This window comes from Gekko japonicus, unplaced genomic scaffold (assembly GCF_001447785.1).
Source record: "Gekko japonicus isolate JY-2015 unplaced genomic scaffold, Gekko_japonicus_V1.1 scaffold699, whole genome shotgun sequence".
Classification (NCBI taxonomy): Eukaryota; Metazoa; Chordata; class Lepidosauria; order Squamata; family Gekkonidae; genus Gekko; species Gekko japonicus.
The window spans coordinates 719,801-726,664 of NW_015165848.1; positions in this window are offsets into that span (position 1 = coordinate 719,801).

Below are 6,864 nucleotides of genomic sequence, written 5' to 3' on the forward strand. Positions count from 1 at the left end.
GCCTCCCTCCACTATGAGGCTGTGGCATGTTCTGTAAACTTTTGCCGTCAGATGGATTGGACTGTGTTAATTGTTTTTTTTAGGTATTTTTATATTTTACTTCTAGAAATTTTTAGCTGTGGTTCTTAAACTGTATTGGAGCGTTAACATGTTGTATGCCAGCCTGAGCCCTGTCTTTCAAAGGAGGGCAGCCTAAACGTCTAAATGAATGAATAAATAAATGTGCTCTCTCAGTTGTGGCCCCCACTTTACAGAATGTCCTGCCAAAGGAGGTCAGGAAGGCTCCCATTCTCCTGGCTTTCTGAAAACTGTGCATAACTGAGTTATTCAATGGGACATTTCTACATACTTTACAGGGCTGCACTGCACAAAATGGCTCAGAAAGTTACTTGGATAAATTATTAGGGACTGTGGTCTGTACTACTGTGTACAGCTTGCTGTAAGTAGGATCCTACCATGGGATTTTTGCATTGTTTACTGTGTCATGTTCATATACTTATGCTTTCCAGATTTCTACAGTCCAACTCTTATCACATTGTTTATTGAAAGCCCCATTCTGTTAATTGTATTGATTCACTCTGTGTAGTTCACCTTGAGTCCGAGTGAGAAATACAGACTATAAATAATGTAAATAAACATAACACCTGCAACCAATTTCCCCCCAATAATATAGCATCCCCATTGTTCTCAGAGCCCCAGAAGATCAACAACCAAGACTGGACTTGCAGGAAGTTAATACATTATATTGTACTGTGTTTTGCTGTATCTTTTTTTAAAAAAAATTTTTTTATTCATTTTTAAATAATCATTTACAGCAATAAACATTTAAAGCATGAAATAAGCAACAACAAGAGATAAGGATCAAATTGCATCAGAACCTGTTATTTAACAGTTAAACTATGCTACCATTTTAGAACATTTATCAACCAATAAAGAGGCAAGAGGTGCTGATAATTGTGCTACCTCTGTTAATAAGGGGAATGTATGGACTAGATTAGAGCTAGATGTCGGTATAGAAGAATATTATGTGTATCTCGGTGTGCACCATAGAGAGCTAAAAGAAAAGTCAAGAAGAGTAAGCGGTGTTAGAGGGAAGAAGTTCTGCGTCTGTCATGTACTGCAGCCATGGAAACCACGTGCATACAAAATTAGAATATGTCATGGTGGTGCCGGAACGTTGTCTTTGAAGTGAGTCAGAAATTTTGCACATAATAAACTGATCCCATACTTTCTTTCTCCATATGGTCAGCATTGGAGAAGAAGCAGATTTCCAGATGGTAGCTATGGCTAGACGGACTGCTGCCGGCAAAATCAAGGTAAGTTCGTTATAGCTGTATTGTGAGTCAGGTGTTTCTTGTATTTGAAGTAAGATAACTTCCGGTTTCATAGGAATTATTTGAGAGGTGATCTTGTTTATTTCCGCTATGACACTTTCCCAAAAATCATTGGTGTGTGGGCACTCCCACCAGCAGTGGAAATAGCTTCCTTTAAGTCCGCATTGTTTCCAGCAGAATTGGCTATAATTGGGGTTAAGATGGTATAGACGATCAGGCGTGTAATACCAGCGGGTAATCAGTTTGTATGTTTGCAGGTGGATGTTAAAGATCTTAAAGACTTTCTTTGAAGAGTTCCAACAAAATGACCATTGCTCAGTCCGTGATTTTTGAAGGTCTCGTTCCCAGGCTTTCTGGTAAGTGGTGGTATAGGCACTGTCATGTTCTATCAGGAGCTTATATACCTTAGAGAGGGTTCCTTTGGTCAAGTCCGGGAAGCTCTCCAGAGTCACCTCGAAAGTCATCTTCAGTCTTTTGAATATGCCTTTCTCCGCTAAGGCTTCCGTGAGGCTCTTGACCTGATAGTATTGAAGCCAAGAGACATTGTGGCCAATCCGGTCTTCAAAGTAAGATTTGCTATGAACCTTTCCATTTTTCATTAAATGTTGAAGACTAGTGATGCCTGTGTCTGTCCATGCCTTGAATTAATTTGGTTCCATTCCTGGTAAGAACCACTGCTGAGAAGTAAATGTGGATAGCGGAGATATTGGAGGAGCTATACACTTCTGTCTGCGATCCCAAATTTTCAGTGTTGTGTATAAAAAGGGATTGTCGAGGATGTTGGAGGGTCGATGTGATGCTGGAATCCAGAAAATGTCTTGAAGTTTAAATGGGGAGACATACGACTGCTCAATGTGCACCCATTGTGCTTCTGGTTGTAGTTGCGACGTTTTAGGAATATTGGAAAGAAGAGCCGCATGGTAATAAGTTTGGAGTCGAGCCATGTTGAGACCTCCCATTGTCAACGGCTTGGAGAGAGAATGGCTGTCTATAAGAGATTTCATGTAATTCCATACAAAGCGTTGAGCCTCTTTCTGCCAAGTATTCAGATCTTTCTCTGGTATGAATTATCGGCAGCGTTCTGAAGAGGAATAGGAAGCATGGAAAAACAAAAGTTTTAATCAATTGTACGCGATCCGCTAGAGAGAGCTTGAGTGCTTTCCAGTTTTTCATCTTCTCTTGAGACTCAACAAAAGCTTTATGATAATTGCATGCTAACAAATTGTGCAGATCAAGAGGGATTTGGACTCCTAGGTGTCTCCATGTAGTTTCCACCCATCGGAATGGCATTGATTTAAGCAATTTTGACCGAGTTTTGTGAGAGAGAACAAAAGGAAATATTTCAGATTTTGTGGTGTTCAGGCATAGGCCAGATAATGCTCCAAATCTAGAAAGAGTATCTTGAATAGCAGGTATAGACTGTTCAGGATCAGAGGCATATAGGGTGATATCATCGGCATACATTGTTAATTTATGTTCCTGCCCATTGATGCAGATACCAGCAAAATCCTGGTTGTGATGCAGTTTGTTCGCCACCACTGCAAGCGTGAAGAGCAGTGGTGAGAGGGGGCAACCTTGCCTGGTTCCTCTGGATGGGGAGAACAAGTTTGAGTTGTAGCCATTCACTCATATTCTGGATTTGGGATGGGCATATAATGTTTTCAAGGTGCTAAGAAAGTTCTGGCCAAATCCCATTTTTTCTAGAAGCATGAGGAGATGGGTATTTCTAAAGAATCAAAGGCTTTTTCAAAATCTAAAGCCAGGATTACAGATTCAGAAGGGTTTTGCATAGGATATGATGTTGAGCATTCGTCTTACACGTTATCTGTTATTTGCCTATTTGGAATAAAACCAGTCTGATCCAGGTTTTTTTTTTAAATTGTTTTTATTAATTTTTGACAGTGTAAACACAACAGAATTGGACACAAAGAGCAATTACTGGCTCAATTAAACATCTTTTCTTACATAACTCCCACAGTATCACAGTAAAGTCAAACATTTGTATAGACTAAGTACCAAACAGTTAAAAGAACAACAACTTCTTGTACAGCGGGTTTTTTGGAACTGTTTCACTATTTTCTAAATAACTAATAATAGGAAACCATACTGCCTGAAACCACTTTTGGTATTTCTCTGATTGCACGGCAGAAGAGTTATAAGAGGTGCGCCCATAAATAAAGCATTCCCAGATTTTATTCTGCCAGCATGTTATTGTCGGAACATTTTTTTCCTTCCATTTTTGTGTATTCTGGCACCAATTTTTTGAGCCTGTTGGCCAATATCGAGGTGAATATCTTCACGTCATTATTTAACAAGGCAATTGGGCGGTATGAGTCGGAGTCCGATGGGTCCTTCTTGTCTTTAGGGATCACGCAGATTGAAAAGTCATACCAGGATGAAGCTATAATGCTTAACTCAAAGCCTCGTTACAAATGCTTAGAAGATGGGGTTTCAATGTTGATTGGAAGGTTCTGTAAAACTCTGTGGGAATTCCATCCATACCAGGGGCCTTGCTTAGTTTTAAACCTTTAATAGTTTCCATGAGTTCTTTCCGGTCTATGAGTTTATCCATAAAGCTAGTATCTGCTGATGAGAGCTTTTTAAGGTTAGGTACACTGTCTAGGTAGGATGCTATCTCATTCGTCACTAATTCCCGGGAGGAGTATAGTTTTGCGAAGAAATCAGCAAAGGCTTCTGCTACTGTTTTAAGGAGAGGTATATTATTTTCCATTAGAAGTTTTCAGTATAGTCACCAGAGCTGCCTTTCTTCTTTCTTTTATTCTCCATGCCAGCATGCGTACGTTCCTCGGAGATTTTTGCCAGTATTGTTGTTTTAAATAAAGTAAGTTTTTTTGAATTTGCAATGTTTCCAGTGCTTCTAGGATCTTTCTTTCTGCCAATAGTTTAGCATAGATTTTTCTACTTCCTGTGTCTCTATGCCTGGATTCCAGCAGAGCAATCCAATCTAACGTTTCTCTTCTGGTTTTTTCTCTTCTTTTTCGTAGATGTGATGTAAGACAGATCCTCGAAGGACCGCTTTCATGGCATCCCAGCATGAGGAAGCAGAGATTCCTGGTGATGCGTTTTTCTGAAAGAAGTTCTTGATGTCGGTCTCCAGCTTGTCCTTAATTGAAGTGTCCAATAAAATGCTTTTATCCATGGTCCATTGTCTGTCTGGTTTTGTGTTTGGGTTTTTCTGTAATTCATATTCTAGCCATGCGTGGTCCGTCAAGCACCTGGGGCCTATGGACGCCGATTCCAGTTCTGCCAGCAGTTGTTCGGATATTAAGATATAATCTATCCTTGTGAAGGTCTGATGCTGTGCCGAAAAGTATGAGAAGTCTTGGTCCTCCGGGTGTAGGGACCTCCAAGTATCTATTAGCCTGAATTCAGAGAATAGTCTGGATAGCCCTGTACCGGGTCCTGTTTTGGGATACAATTTGGTTTTACGTTTTATAGGCCAGCGATCTATCAAGTATTTTATCTGCAATAAAGTTAAAGTCTCCCCCTATGATCAATTCGCTTCTGTAAAGGCCTATAACTCCGAGAAGGTGGAATAATAATTAATGGAACCTCTGCTACTGTTCGCATGAGGAAAAGACTTTCGCGTGTATTTCAGCTTGATGGAAAGTAACTGAGTGCATAATTAAGGGGGGGAGATATCCACAGGAGCGATTCTGGATCCTGGTGAGCAGCCTCAGCAGGGTATAATGCCATAGACTCAATCTTACAAAGTAGCCATTTTATCCAGGGGAACTGATCTCTGTCACCTGGACAACAGTTGTAATTCTGGGTGATATCCAGCCCTCACCTGGAGGCTGGCAATGGTAGTTCTTGTGGAGGAAATGGCTGGTTTGGAGAATGGAGTCTATGGCATTATACTGGTCTGAAGTTCCTCCTCTCCTCAAACACCACCGTCCCTAGGCTCTACCCCTCGAATGTCCAGGAATTTTCCAACCAGGAGTTGGCAACCATATTTCCTTCCCACCCAACAGTCAACCTACCTTTATCTGCCTTTATCTGTCTTCAGCTTTCCATCTCCACCCCCCACAGCCTCTACCTAGGAGAATTACAGTCTTTCTCCACAGTGGGGACCAAAGCAGCTTACATTATTCTCTCCTGTTTTCTTGTTGCCTGTAGGAATGTTGGGGGGTGCAGGTTTGCCAGCCTCCAGGTGGGGTCTGGGGATCTCCTGCTTTTACAACTGATCTCCAGCTAACAGAAATCAACTCCCCTGGTGGACTCTATGGCATTGTACCATGCTGAGGATCCTCCCCTCCCCAAACCCCACCCTCTCCTGGATCCACCTCCAACGTTTCCAGGTATTTTCCAACCCAGAACTGGAAACCCTAGGGGGGGGGGTAACAGTCTAGTTTTTGGACACACACTATGGTTTTGAAGGCAAAACCCATAGAGTTTTGCCCAAAAACTAGACTGTCACCCCCCGCTCCACCCATGCGCCAAAAGATCCCAGACTGGAGCCTGGTTTCCCCTACCAGCAGGCTTCATGTGGCAACCCTACCCAGCAGGCTTCATGTGGAGAAGAGGGGGGAATCAAACACAGTTATCCACATTAGAGTCTACAACACTTAACAACTAGTACTACACCATGCTGGCTCTTTATAATTGATCTCTGTATCTTGATAGATAGATATAATTGATGTAATTATATGCAGAACTTCAGAATCTGAAGCTGTGGCAAGAATTTTATTCATGAAAACTGAAAGACCACCATTGGTTGATTACAATACCTTAAATAGTCCATGAGGTGGCAGTACAGCAAATCTGGTTGGAGGGCAAGGATATAGAAGAGAGATATAGAAGAGAGACTGGAGGACTTAGAGCAAAGCTGGAGTAAGCTCACCAGGATCCAGAATTGCTCCTGTGGATATCTCCCCCGCTCCTTAATTATGCACTCAGTTACTTTCTATTAAGCTGAAATACACGCGAAAGTCTTTTCCTCATGCGAACAGTAGCAGAGGTTCCATTAATGATTTTTCCAGCATAGCAGGTTGGAGGGAGGGCAATTTTCACCAGGAAAACAGGGCAAAATGAAAATATTTTACAAATTCCTCCCCCAAGCCTCAGTCTTTCCCTTTAAATCGTAGCCCCAAGCTTCTGCATTCTACACAAAAATGAGCGAGGTAACTTCACTAAAATAGGAGAAAGATATAGGCCACTTTGGGTCCCACTTTGGGGGTATAAATTAAGTAAATAAATGACAGTAGGATCCATTAATTTATCTTGCTTGCAAGCAAAGTGATGCTCAAAATCTTACAACAAAGGCTGTTACCATATATGGAGTGAGAAATGCCAGATGTTCAACCTGGATTCAGAAAGGGAAGAGGCACTAGGGATCATATTACAAATTTGTGTTAGTTACTGGAGCATATGAGAAAATTTCAGAAGAAATTCAGCTTGTATTTTATTAGGTTACAGCAAAACTTTTGACCATGTAGATCATGAAAAACTATGGATGCTTTTAAAAGAACTGGGTGTGCCATAACATCTGATTGTTTTGACACATAAC